Raw genomic sequence first — 14,238 nt, 5'->3', positions numbered from 1 at the left:
ACCAACTAGGTCCCTTTCAAGCTCTGCTTTCTTTATTTTCATCATACATTGGTCTTGTCATTGTCCTCATGGCAGGATGGTCACATTGTCTTCATTATACCGTCATCATCATTCCAGAATCGTGATCCTAGTGTTGCCATGCCGCCGTCGTCATACCGCCTTCGTTGTTCCACCGCCGTCCATCATTCTTCGTGACTCCACCATCGTCACTGTGTCGTCGTCATACAGTCGCTTGTGATTCCGTCATGATCATGGACAACACTGGCAGGCAAATGTCGTAATAAAGTGGGTTGATTCCGGAGACCGCTTATACCGCGTACGTATGACCAAAGCAGTGAACATCTCGGAATGACCCTCTAGGTATTAAAAATTCAGGTGTCTTCAGCAATAGGGTGTGTCGCTACACTACTTGAAGGCTCACCGCATTATCGTCTAAAGCCATCGTGAGATGGGTTCTGCAAGAAATTTTCTTCTGCAAAACCCAGCATATATTCATCGAACTTCGCATACACCTGAAGGTGAGACAAACAACCACGCAGCAATAATATGCAATGTCCCCAACTAACTCACGCGCTTTATTCTTTGTACATTTGTTGCATTAGAATGTATTTTCGGTGCATCGAAATGACACCTAATAGGCAACAAAAATTTGAAAAAGAAGTTCGTGGTGCTGTTTAAACAGCACAGTAAAAACTTTTCTCATAAGTCAAGACGTTGCAGGCTGCGTGCGGTTCTTTGAGCTTCTTAATTAAGGATTTGAGCTTCGAATTAAGGACAGCCACAAAATATTTCAAGACCATTCTTGTGCAAACTAAGGTTTGATTCGGCAGTTCGCTCCTGAAATAAAGCTCAGTATTAACGCCACCGCCATGCATTGCCACGATATTCGCAAATTATGAGGGAGAACTACGTTTATCTTCGGCGAAAACGGGCGGCTTATGTAAGCAGAATCGGCGACACCCAGATTGCTCAGCTCAGTTTTGGTGTATGTTTTTATGCATTGTAGATATATGTTTTAAAACGTTGCAATTCCTACAAGAATTATTAGGCCTGAAAGAGTCACCAAGTCGACCGTTTTTCCTCAATTTAAACTAGTTCAAACAATTATTTGTTGCAGGACTCATCTAAATATTTTTTATCGGATTCATGCGTTATGTGGAGTCGATTTATTATATTCACCATAATAACTAAATTTTAAATTGGAAGTCAAAACTTGCTCTTGAATTGCAAAGTAGCCCATCCTGAATCTTACGGTCTTGCAAACAGCAGTTGATTTAATCGCTAGAACTGCTTTTTTTTTTTGCTTGGACATTGGTTACAATCAGTGAACTATAAGTAATAATGTTATGACATATGCCTTACATAAACACAAACCTTGCGCGAGATTACGCGTTACATATAAAGACAATGAGGAACACTGTGCGCGTCGCTAATATGGTCACAACGTTTATTTAACCACTTCACGAATGCTTCGCTTCAGAAAGATTCTAACATGTACTTTAGGACTGCTTAAGTTTTCTTCGTGCAGTACTTTCTTTCGGGGAGGAAGGAAAGAGTGGAGAAGGAAAGACAGGGAGGTTAAGGAGTTCAGCAGAACCGGTTTGCTACCCTACACATGGGAGCGGGATGAGGGGGAATGAAAGATGGGGATGAGAGTACGTGTCTATGCCAGTACTCTTGAATCCACGCGTCATTTGTCTCTCTAGACGCCCTATTCAATTCCAGCCTGTTAATTTAAAAATGAGCGCTTCTGTCTGCAAGTAAGGCTAATCTTTTTCCTTGACAGCATTTAGATGATCGACACATGTTACGCCAAAAGCGAGAGTTAAGCGCGACAAAATGATTGACGAGCGTATACCTGTAAGCACTCTTTGCCAGGAAATAATGCGGAAATCATAATAAACAAATGAACACCGTTCTTTCAATATCCTGCGCATCATCTGCACTTCACCCACGAAACCTCGCCAACAGTGCAAGGAAGCACTCCTGTTTCCTGCAACATCGACGTGCCTGTAAAAAAAGGTATCCGCAGCTAAAATGCCCTTACTATAGAAGTGCCCCTAAAGAAATGATGACTACGGAATAAAGGGTACGTGTGTCGGCATCGATGTTACCGAAATAACTTCTTTCTATCCATCACCGTTCTAGAACGTTGCAAGCGCAGGACCAGTCGCCTGCGTCATCGTCCTGTGTCGCAGCAGAACGGTTCAAAACTTGTCAACGTTCGCTTTACGAGCGTGGTACGTACTCACTTGGCTTCTCATTGTACTTTTTTGTGTTAACATGTATCTGAAAACGACGAAGTATTGATTTAACACAATATTTTTCTATTATTATTACAATTATGTGAAAATATGTAGCCGGTATGAATATCGGAAGAAAATAGAAAAATGACTTGTTAATAAAGAAGAGAGCGTTGGCTTACTGATACGTGCGCACGGTTTAACAGTAGTAACAACTCCATACACTACTTATCAAGATAGATGTGACATTGAGTCCACTACTGTACCCTGAATTTCCTAGAGCTGATGACTGTTTTGTCGTATTTTGGCGCCGATACCTCAAAATAGCCTCCCCCCCCCCTCCCACCTCTTCCCAACTGAAGTCATGCCAGCTTCAGCAAACATGTTTTGAATTTGCTAAGAATGAAGATCGTGCAATCAACAACTTTACTTTTGCAACCAGCCTGACTGCGCTTCATCGATCTCGGAATGATGAGGTATGCAATCGCATGGAATTTACGCCATGTGTTTATTGTACCCGGAAAACAAAAAAAAGAACACATTTGTGATGACAGGCTGTGCTGATATAGAGTGGCGTGTATTTGTTTTGTTCGCCGTTGTTGCAAGGGTCCAGCATTGTGTGCTGCATGCACGGAGACTACGTGGTCTGTCACAGCCTACTATCTGCACGACACACTTCACCACAGCTGCTATGCAGAGATGCACACACACAATGAGTGCGCGTCTTAGTATGAAAACACGTCAAATGCAGCCCACCAGTGGCTAAAGCTGAAAAAAAGCTGATGCACGCAGTAATTCGTTTTCAATACGACTGGAGCTGTTCGGAAAAATTACGCACAATTCCATGCTGTCGTTAAGGCCTTTAAAACCATTGTTTAGTAAGCAGCCATTGTCAAAGGTAGCTGCGCGCTTTTGTCAAGCTGTCTCTACGAAGAGCAGCTTTTACGTACAGCTCCCTTCATCAGCGTAAAGATAAAAAAATTAGTAATAATATTATTATCATTATTACTATTATTATTATTTATAAGAGTCGATTTCGATTAAATTCAACCTAGTTCAATGAGAAAAATTGTTAATTGAAAATTAATATGTACCGCCGAACATTTCCTGTCATGTTCCATGAGGTCATCTGTTCTATTCAGTGTCTTATTTTGTAATAGCAAGCATAGGATAATCCTTCTTGGTGATTTTAATGCATGTGGACTTGATTGGAATAAGCTTAGTTATTTTCTTTACAACCACCGCATGGAGAAAAAATGTAGCATGTTGTCTCGCTTTCTGTCCTTCTTTTCCCTTCAGCAGCGCAACTTTTTCGCTAATTCCTGTGGGAACGCCTTAGACCTTTGCCTCTGGAATGCTCAAATTATAAATGTCTCTCGTTTTGCCATTTACATTGTGCGTCCCGATAAGTTTCACCCGTCACTAAAGATAACGGTCTCTGTGTCAACCCTGCAACAAAACTCCCCCAGTGGCATTAATAAATCTTGTCACTTTGCTTTCAAGTGTGGTGATTACATTTGTTTATATGATATACTCTATACCACCACATGTTCACTGGTCGCAGACAAAACCAATGTTGATGATCAAGTGGATCTCTTTACGAAGCTTGTTTTGAGCAGAATGTGCAAATATCCTGTAGAGACCGAACTGCTCTAAATATCCTCGCTAATTCTCATCTGAACCTATAACTACCCTAAAGTATAAAGATCGCGCGCACATTAATTCTACATGTCCTGTGCAATAAGGGGAGAGAAGGATTGCGCTTTTTTTCGGAATACTTGCAAACGCCTCTATAAGCTTGATCGCGACTCATATATTGCATTCTTTAATGCAAGTTGCAAACATTCTTAAGGCATTGTTTAAGAGCGCCTCCGACCGGCTGGCAGGATTTTGGAAGTATATCCACAAGCGCTCTAGTAAACAAGGAGAGTGTTTTCGCCTGCTCGACTCTAGAGAAGTTTCTCATGTTTGAGTTTGCTCTTCATAACATATTGTATCTTACTGTGATGAACTCATTGATTCTTAATCAGCATGGATTTCTCACTGGCCGTTCCACTACCACAGATCTCCACGTTTCATGACACAGATCTCCGCGCCGATACTTCAAAGGGGGCAAGTTGACACCATTTACTGTCACCTTAGCACGAGAGAGAGAAGTGATAAGGTAAAGGTAGGGAAGTTAACCAGGCTGAGCCCAAGTTCTTGAGGTAGTCAGTCGCTCACTGCTTCTGATCAAGCTTAGACATTTTGGTGCTGACTCGTTAATTGTCAATCTCTTGCGCAGTTAGCTACTAGATAGAGCATGTTATATTAGCGTGAATGGCCAAGCGTCTTCATATTTCATGCAACCAGCGGCCTCCCTCAAAGATCAGTATTAGGACGACTCTTACTTTTAATTTTTGTTTATTTATTTCCGCTAACCGAAATTCTTCATTCCTTCTATATGCAGCTGACATCAATATCTTTAGTTAATTCATACTGTTCATGACTCTCACACCATGCATTCTGACCTGTTTTCCTCAATGATGCAAATATCCTCAACTTGCATGCTGCTAATTCCGAAATCACGACTTGCAAACGCAAAACAGCAAGCGCTTCTTTTTCTTATTCTTTTTAATTTGTAACATTGTGTAAGGTCTGGGATCAATTATCTCGGTGCACTTTTTGATACAACCATACACTTATCAGCCCACAATAAACGCGTTGCAATGCGGGGTATGCGCTTTCTTGTTTCTTTTTATGAACTTTCAATGGAATTCAATGCTGCTACACCATTTTTCTAATTGTACACAACTATCTGTCTTCTTCAACACAAATACGCTTTGGTCCTCTAGAATGGCATTACTCGATCCAACAGTGACATTATATACCGGGTCAAGGAAAAAAATTCTAAGCGTTTGTCGTCGCCACTTTGCTAACACGGACACTGGACCTTGTTCTAGCACTGTTGTATGATAGTCACTGCCCTTACTTTATTGCCTACACAATTGCGCTCACCTTTTGTTTCTTTTCACATTCCTTCACGGTATCCTCAGGTGCTCCGAACTCCTCAGTTGTATCATGTTTCGTAATACGCGCAAGATCATCAGAGAACCTAGACCGTTCCATGCTCCTGCCTGTCGACACCAACACAGATCTGTTCACATAATACTAAGACTTTATAACGCTTATTTTCATGGTCTCAATATTTTTCAAAACTCTCTGTTATTGTTCTTTTCAGAGCTTTGCGTTGTTGTGTCATAGTTTCACACATTGTTCAACCGCCCTTCTCCGCCTTTTCCCAAGGCCCCAAGGTATTCACCTTGGGCCTTGTTTTATGTGGACTCTTCTTTTGCAGATTATTCTCTTTTATTATAGATTTTTTTAACTGATAATAATTCCCCTGCCGTGTTCTTAATGTACGCATGCGCCTGCACTCAGACCTCATGTTTCTTCCTGGGCACGGTAAATAAATTATTGATGGAATGACAGTTGACAGTTAACAAGAACTTTATGGAAAGGTCCTGAGGAAAAACATTAGGGGAGCCGAAGGCACCCCAATCTAGTTGGTGGCTCCGCCCATGACGGAACCGGGAGCTGGTGGCTTTCGGTGACGTCGCGGGCCCTCTGGACGGCCTGTCGTTGATGCGTGAAGTCCGCGCTTTGCAGTAGGGCGTCCCACTTGGACTTGTCGTGAAAATCAGAGCCCGCGTTGAACGGGCACAACCACAGCATATGGTCGAAAGAACAGTACTCGTGCCCACATTCGGAGCATGATTGCAGGAAGTTGTAATCTATCCGATTGAGCGCTCTGGGGGTGAGGTACGATCTCGTCTGTAAGATACTGAACGTGACAGACTGAGCCCTGTTTAATTTTTGGTGAGGGGGGGGGGGGAATTTCCTCCTGCTCAGTCTGTGGTGGGATGTTATCTCGTTAAAGGTGGTAAGAGGGTCTTTAGGGGAGCAATCTTGTGAGAGAGCTGGACTGTTAGCCCGTGCGTGGTTCGTGAATTCACGCGCTAGGAAGTGGGCCTGCTTGTTGGGGTGGCAACCTGCTTGATTACCTACTTCTTTAACGTGGGCCGGGAACCAAGCGATGTGGTGACCTGCTATCTCGTTGTCTGCAGTATTTTGGAGACAATTGTTTCCTAGGCTAGCCGTGTGCTTAGACACTCAGGCTGACGAGAAGGCCCTAACGGCAGTGCGCGAGTCGGTGAAAACAGTCGTTGGGCCTTTGGCAGCGTAAAGGGCCAAAGCTATCGCTATTTCCTCCACCTCGTTTGCGTGCTTAGTGCAAACGGACGCAACGCTAATCAGCGTTCCTCGCGCGTCTACGACCGAGATTGCAAACCTGTTTTCGGTGCCGTATTTGGCCGCGTCAACAAAGAGTGCATCTGCCCCTTACGGATTAACTCTTTGAAGGATGGCTTTAGCCCGTGCGATTCTTTGGCCCTCGTTATATACCGGATGAATGTTTCTCGGTACGGGATCGACCGTTATACCTTCCTTGGCTTCTTTGGATAGGGGGTATCTGTCTAGCGGCGGTTGTATGGATGATATAGCTCTTTAAGTAAGGATTTTGTTTCCCGGCTTAGTTAACGAAAGCCTGGAGATCTGTGCAGTCAGATGTGCTTCGATTAATTTGTCGATAGTATTGTGAACGCCAAGCTCCAATAGTTTCTCCGTGCTAGAACATTGTGGGATTGAATGATTGGTTAATAATATAACCCTTGCCGCTAATCAGATTTGCCGCCCCGTTATCAATTTTGGCTTGACGACGCAAGTGCTACCTGAAGGCATAGCTGTGGCCACACTCCGGTCAGTGACAGACGACCACGTCACTTCTTTTGCAGCCGACGCGTCTCCAGATCCTCCTGATTACCCGCAGGATGCCATGAACTTCGATGGCCCATTACGTCCCATGGTAGCTCCGGACCTCGCACCTGCTCAAGCAGCCGCGTTATATCGCCTTTTGCTTTCCTACCGCGGCATATTTGACACTGACAATAGAACACTTGCTCAGACGTCCCTTGTTAAGCAGCAGATAAACACTGGTGATGCTGTTCCCATTCAGCGCTGACCATATCGCGTGTCCGCGGCAGAGCAGCAAGTTATTAAGCAGGAAGTAAACAAGATGTTCGCCAAAGGCATTGTTGAGCCCTCGTCGAGTCCTTGGGCGTCGCTGGTCGTGCTCGTCAAAAAGAAAGATGGCACGTGGCGTTTCTGCGTTGATTACTGGCAGCTAGACCGAATCAATAAAAAATGTGGTTGATCCCTCTTATATAGGAATCGGTATAGAACACGAAAGTGAAACGTGTCTTCACAGAAGTAGTGTAATGTTTATTGCACATTGATATATAATGTCTATTGGTGTTTTGTGGCTAAAGCGCCCTTAGGCGTTGATGCACCCACGCTGACGCCTGGTGGCACGTCTCCTCCATCACGACTACCAACGTCGATGACCATGAGCAACCGTCGTGCATATGGAAGCTGCACTACGCTACACACGCTAGCACAACGCGAAAGACGAAGTACGTAACTGACACACTAATACAACGCGCAAGACAAAGCACGTAACTGAATCGTCACCGAGTCAAATCAGCGCGTACAGCGCGTCGTAATTGCAGCCTCCGCGATCAACTTCAGAAACATTTTCAGAGCTAATTGCGGAGGCCACGCTCCGCTGTGCTGAGTACGGTGAACGCCACCTAGGTGGCGTTGGTAGTGCTTCTTGATGCCAGCGTCCCTTCGAATGCTGGCATCGAGGCGTCGTAGTGCTGAGACCACCGAAGCGTTCACTGTCGGTGCGCGTTAGTGTCATAATGCAGTACTTCTCTTTTCTGCTCGTAGGCGGCGGCACCGCCCCGAGCAAGAGCGCGGGTACACGGCGGAGTGTTAGATATATAAGGCGCGTCTGTGTAGCTCTCTGCAAATGCGTTTGTGGCGCAATGGGTTAAACGCTCGGCGATCTATCATCGCGGACCGAGAGGTCGTGGGTTCGATTTCCAAATTTTGCATGTTTGTGGAACATTTTCTTCTGGTTTCTTTCTTTGTATTATGTTCTATGACGTATTTCCGTGACGGAAATACGTCACGGAAATACGTATTTCCGTATTTTCGTAATACGTATTTCCGTAAATGACGTATTTCCGTGACGGAAATACGTCAGTGAAGTCTTGGTGGACCCCGGCATAAAACACTTTCGTGTTAAAAAGGACGTTTACCCTTTCACGAATCGACGACGCACTTGATTATCTTCAAGGTGCCAAATACTTTTCGTCTTTAAACCTTCGATCTTGTTATTCGCACATTTCCGTCGATGAGCAAGATCAAGAAAGACCGCTTTCGTCACTGCAGATGGCCTCTACCAATTCAAGGTTATGCCGTTCGGTCTATGCGATGCCCCCGCCGCGTTCGAAGGAATGATGGACTCTCTGCTGCAAGGTTTGAAATGGTCTACTTGCCTTTGTTACCTCGACAGCGTCCTTGTATTTTCTCGTACATTTGAGACGCACCTTGAGCGTGTCGCAGCTACCCTTGATGACTTCCGCAAGGCTGGGCTCCAATGAAACTCATCGAAGTGGCACTTTGGCCGCCGACAGCTTACCGTGCTAGGCCATCTTCCAGCGTACAACCCGGCCCGGAGAAGGTTCGAACAGTAATGGCTTTTTGTGTACCTCAGTCTGTCAAAGACGTCCCGAGTTTTGTTGGCTCTGTTCTTATTTCACACAGTTCGTGAAAGACTTCGCAGCAATCGCTTGACCGCTCACTGAACTTCTGAGGAAAGACGTGCCCTTTACGTGGGGTTCCCCTCAGGCTGCCGCGTTTTCACGCCTTATCGAGATTCTCACCAATCCACCTGTCTTGGTCCACTTTGACCCGTCCGCACCTACAGAGGTCAGAATCGATGCCAGTGATTATGGGATCGGCGCCGTCTTAGCGCAACGCCCACAAGGACACGACCGTGTTATAGCCTACGCGAGCCGGCTCCTGGCAATTGCAGAGCGCAACTATTCGATTAGCAAACGCGAATGCCTTGTTCTCATCTGGGCTGTTTCAAGGTTCCGCCCATATTTATATGGCAAGTCCTCAGTAATCACAGACTATCATGCGCTCTGTTGGCTTTCGTCGCTCAAGGATCCTACTGGATGGCTCGGTCATTGGGGCCTCGGACTACAAGAATATCCCTACACAGTGACTTACAAGTCGGGACACCAACACCAGGACGCAGACTGCCTCTCTCGCTACCCAGTCAAGACCCGATCTCTACGTCTGATACTGACACCGACAGTATCAGACAGCGAAGCTGTTTTAGCCAGCCGCAATTTGTGGTTCGTGGTGCGTATCAAGAAATTTATGAATAAATAAAAGAAAGAAGGCTTTCTTGCTGAGGCGGGATTCGAGCCCGCGTACCCCCGGTCCCAAAGCGAGCGTCGTAACCGCTAGGCTATACAGCCACGCTTACAGAACAGGTATTTATGCGAATCATATGATTGCGTTCGAGCGTCGTCGTCTTCGTCCACATCTGGCGCTTTCGCACGCTCGTCCTTAGGGAGCCTACATGCAAGTTCTCTGAGCGTTTGCATGTAGGCTCCCTACTCGTTATGTGCGAGGTGAAGATGTTTTGCGCGCTATGAGAGCGAGATAGAAAGAGGCGCATTCACGGAGCCGGTCTGCTGGAACGCGTTGTCGGCATTGTAACGCAGTGTCGGTGCTGCAAGCTGCGCTATGCAACGCGCAGTGACGGCCGTAAGTCTGAGGCGCGAGAAAAAATATCATCATCATGAGTAATGAGATGAAAAGTTCGAGCGCACTTCCGGAAAATGCTGGGCTACGATCGCCCGGCTTCGCTGTTTCAAGCGTTGCGCGGCCGAGCGCAAAGTTAATCGTTTTTCCCCCGCTCCATGTCGCCGACGAGTAGCGCCGTGACCCATCCTTGCGTATCATCATTGACCGCCTAGAATCGTCACTTGCCGACAGTTCCCTTCGCTTAGTCATACTTCAAGGTGGCGTACTCTACCGCCACAACTTTCACCCCCACGGCCCGGCGTTGCTCCTTTTGATCCCATAAGTACCTTCGCTCGGCTGTTCTTCACGAACTTCATGTCCTCCCAACGGCCGGTCACCTGGGTGTGTCACGTAGTGTCCTTAAGACCGGATCCGCCGACACTTCTTTTCGATAGGGCTTGCACGCTCCGTTCGAAGATACGTATTATCGTGTGAGAAATTCCAGCGACGATAGACACCATCGGCGCTCCCTGCCGGGTTCCTTCAGCCACTCGACATTCCCGTGGAGCCATTCTTTCGGGTTGGTTTGTACTTATTTGGCCCTTTTCCTCTGTCTACTTCTGGGAAGAGGTGGTTCGCTGTGGCCACAGATTACGCCCCGCGCTACGCCATCACCAGAGCGCTTCCTACAAGCTGCGCCACAGATGTCGCCGATTTTCTTCTACGCGACGTGATTTTATTACATGGAGCTCCACGACAGCTTCTCACAGACAGTGGCCGGACATTCCTATCAAAAGTTATCGTGGAAATCCTGCAGTCCTGTGCAACGAGGCACAAGCTATCCACGTCATACCATCCGCAAACAAATGGCCTCACACAGCGTCTCAATCGCACTCTCACAGACATGCTCGCGAAATATGTTTCTTCAGATCACACTGACTGGGGCCTCACTCTACCGTTTGTCACGTTTGCTTATAATTGCTCGCACCACGACACAGCTGGTTATTCCCCATTTTTCCTTCTGCTCGGCCGAGAACCAGCACTGCCCCTCGACACAACCCTCCCTGTTCACGCTGCACCGACAAGTGAATGTGCACTTGACGCCATGGCCCGCACTGCCCACGCAAGGGAAGTTGCCCGTGACCGCCTTCTGATTCCCAAGAGAGTGAAAACAAAGGTGGTTGTACTACCGGCGACACCGAGACGTGCACTTCCCACCTGGTTCTTTGGTGCTTCTATGGTCTCCGTCGCGTCAAGTCAGCCTGGCTGAAAAACTGCTGTCTCGCTACGCAGGCCCATACCGAGTGCTTCGTGCCGTGACTGCCGTCACCTACGAGATCGCCCCTGACGCCCCATCCGCTTCCCAGTCCAGTGATATCGTGCACGTTCAACGCCTCCTAAAACTTGAAGGCCTGCGCCTAAAAATTTGACGTCACTTCCTGCCGGCAATCGCCGCCGCGTCCCCGCGCTGTGGTAGAGCGGGTAGTGCCAACGCCGGCGTTGGTAGTGCGTTGTCGGCGGCTGCGATGTAAGCATAGCCACCTGCTTTTTATCCAGCGGCCGTGGCATCGCTGTCGGGGTCAACCCAATCTTTTGCCATCGCGGTTTGTGCGCGTTTTATTCGTGGTATGCTGTAATGGCTAATAAGTGCTGTGTAGCGGGTTGCTCCGGCAACTATAGTGCCGAGAAGAAAGTTCAGGTGTTCTCGTTTCCAAAGGACGACGACACGTTGAAGAAGTGGTTGCGTGCTATTCCGAGGAAGGATTTCGTGCCAACTTCATATACCAAGATACGAATACCTTTCAAGTGCATTTTTAGTTTGAATTTTTTTGGAACGGCTGTTTTCGGTTTTCTCACTGTGAAACGTCGCGCGTGCGAATGATATACAGGTGTCGTCTGTATGTTGGCACAAATAAAACGTTTTTGTTAACCCTTACGCCCGGTGCATCACGTCGACTACTTGCTGCTTGGTTGCCGCAGCGTCTGTTCACTTCTTTGTACGTGTCTGTAAATGTGTAGGCGCACCAGCAACGCGCAGAACTGTTGTCGACGCCGTAGGCGTTTTGCCCGCGTTCGCACCGAACGCGCACGGCGTTGGTTACTGTTGCCGGTGCCTCTGAGGGCGGCTCGGAGGTTTTCGACGAGATCAGAAGGGGACACTCGTCGAGCATCGTCGGAAGTCTTTGCCACCTTCTCGCCTCGCAACATTTCCATATAAACAAGTTTCTATTGGTAGATGTGTGCTTACTCGTGCTTAAGCAACTTCTTTATGTGCAACGTATGCTTGCAAATATCCACAATATTGGTGCCCCGGACGTGATTCAAACACGCAACCTTCTGATAACTTCGCATAACTGTATTAATCAGTGCATGCTCATGTGTAAGCTGTCAAATGCAAAAGTCTTGATGGAAGACTCATCACCGAAGACTGAGGAAGCTAGCCCTAGGGAAAAAAATCAGTATGCTAATAAGGCGGTTGAATAGCTTTAAATTTTACTGTCGATCTATTGCGGGTGTCTGCGTATATGTGCGCAAGAGAAAGGAAGCGCGTGTGCATGAGAAGGGAAGCGCAGTCGAGGACGGCACAAAACTAGGTGGGGTGATCAAGTCAGGAAATTTTGAGGCTCAAGTTAGAATCAGCTAGCGCAAGACAGGGGTAATCAGACATCGCAGGGAGAGGCCTTCGTCCTGCAGTGGACAATAAAGATGATGATGATTATGATGATGATGATAGATATGTTATGTAGAGATTTACCGTTCTTTGCCATAAACAAATGAGTTTTTTGCTTGTCTTGTTACACAAATGATTTTTGTTATTAAGTGATAGTGTTTGCGTATTTATTACAGAACAGTTAGGAAGGAAATGCGGGAAATCCATAACGTTTATGGGCATTTTATTGCTGCGGCAGTCTACGACTCATGAGTTTTTTTCTTATACTGGCTGCTCACATATTTACATGCATGTCTTGTATTATGCAGGTCTGTGCCGTTCACTTCGACCCATCATGCTGGAACGAATGACTTCGTAAACCGACCGGAAGACGGCAAAAGTGGTAGAAGTACCATTGCCTGTGCCACGTCTGCGCCCTTCGTCTGTGCCTAGCGTGTTCCCCGGGTGTCCTTCATACCTCTCGAACGAAAAACAGAGCTCGAGAGAAGCGCCAGACATGAAGCGATCCCGACAGGATGCCTCGGAACTTGCTCGTGCTATCCAAGAATCTGTTGCATCGTATGAAGCGGAGAAAGAAAGGCAACGCTTTTCAACACACCAAGAAATGAAAACATGCCGTCAAGCCGCATCAGTGCCAGATGTGTGGACTGTCGTACATATTGAGAGGTGCACAATGCTCCTGTACATTGTAAACGCAGTGAACCGTGTTTGAAGGCCTCCCTAACAGTGTTTGACAGTCTAAACTTCGTGCCTGCTATCAAGGAGTTCCAGTCAAAAAAGGCTGAGGAGGTGTTCCAGACGCAGTTAATGACGCAAGATCCTTGTTTAAAGTTTTGGACAGTCTGTTTATGTTGTCACGTGAGGAAGAAAACTGCCGCTTGGTAGATGCAATCAGTGTTCTCCTTGACAAGCTTGAAGGCAACATTCATGCTGAAAAAAGAGATGGTGAAGTTTTTGAAGGAACAGCTGCTAACATTCGCTAAACGGCGTGTCCAGTACAGTTCTCAACTAATGGTACTCTCATGTAGTTTGTACACCATATCAGCACATGCGTATAAGTTTTCAAGAAAGGTGAGCAGACTGACTTTGTCTCACCCGAGCACAATACGAAATGTGTGTTCATCTTACCAGCTAGCCCTACTGGCAGAGTCGTCAGGGAGCAGTTTTCTACAATATGTCGCACGCAGATTGAAGCAGCTACAGCCTCATGAGACTTGTGTTACGTTGATGTTGGATGAGATCCACATCAATCCTTTCATTGACTATAAAGGCCGGAGCATATGTGGTGCAGCTGCAAATTCCAGTGACGCAGCAACATTAGCTCACGTGTTTATGATGGAAGCCTGCTGACATCATTTTCGAGAGGTAGTCTATATTCTTCCAGTGAAAACATTGACTGGTCATGATCTCCATATCATACTGCAGAAGGCTATTTTGCGTCTGGAAGAAAAATTAGGTTTAAGGTGGTGGCAGTTGTCTGCGACAATCAGCCTGGATGACCCGCTATTCAGCCTGGATGACCCGCTATTCCGAGTCATGGCGCTGGCTCCGTTCTGCATAAAAGCCTCGCGCAACTTCATCGCTTCAGTGGGCAAGGCAGCAGCGACTGGCGACATG

This window comes from Dermacentor silvarum, chromosome 3 (genome assembly GCF_013339745.2).
Source record: "Dermacentor silvarum isolate Dsil-2018 chromosome 3, BIME_Dsil_1.4, whole genome shotgun sequence".
Classification (NCBI taxonomy): domain Eukaryota; kingdom Metazoa; phylum Arthropoda; class Arachnida; order Ixodida; family Ixodidae; genus Dermacentor; species Dermacentor silvarum.
Note: the sequence above shows the minus strand (reverse complement) of the source record.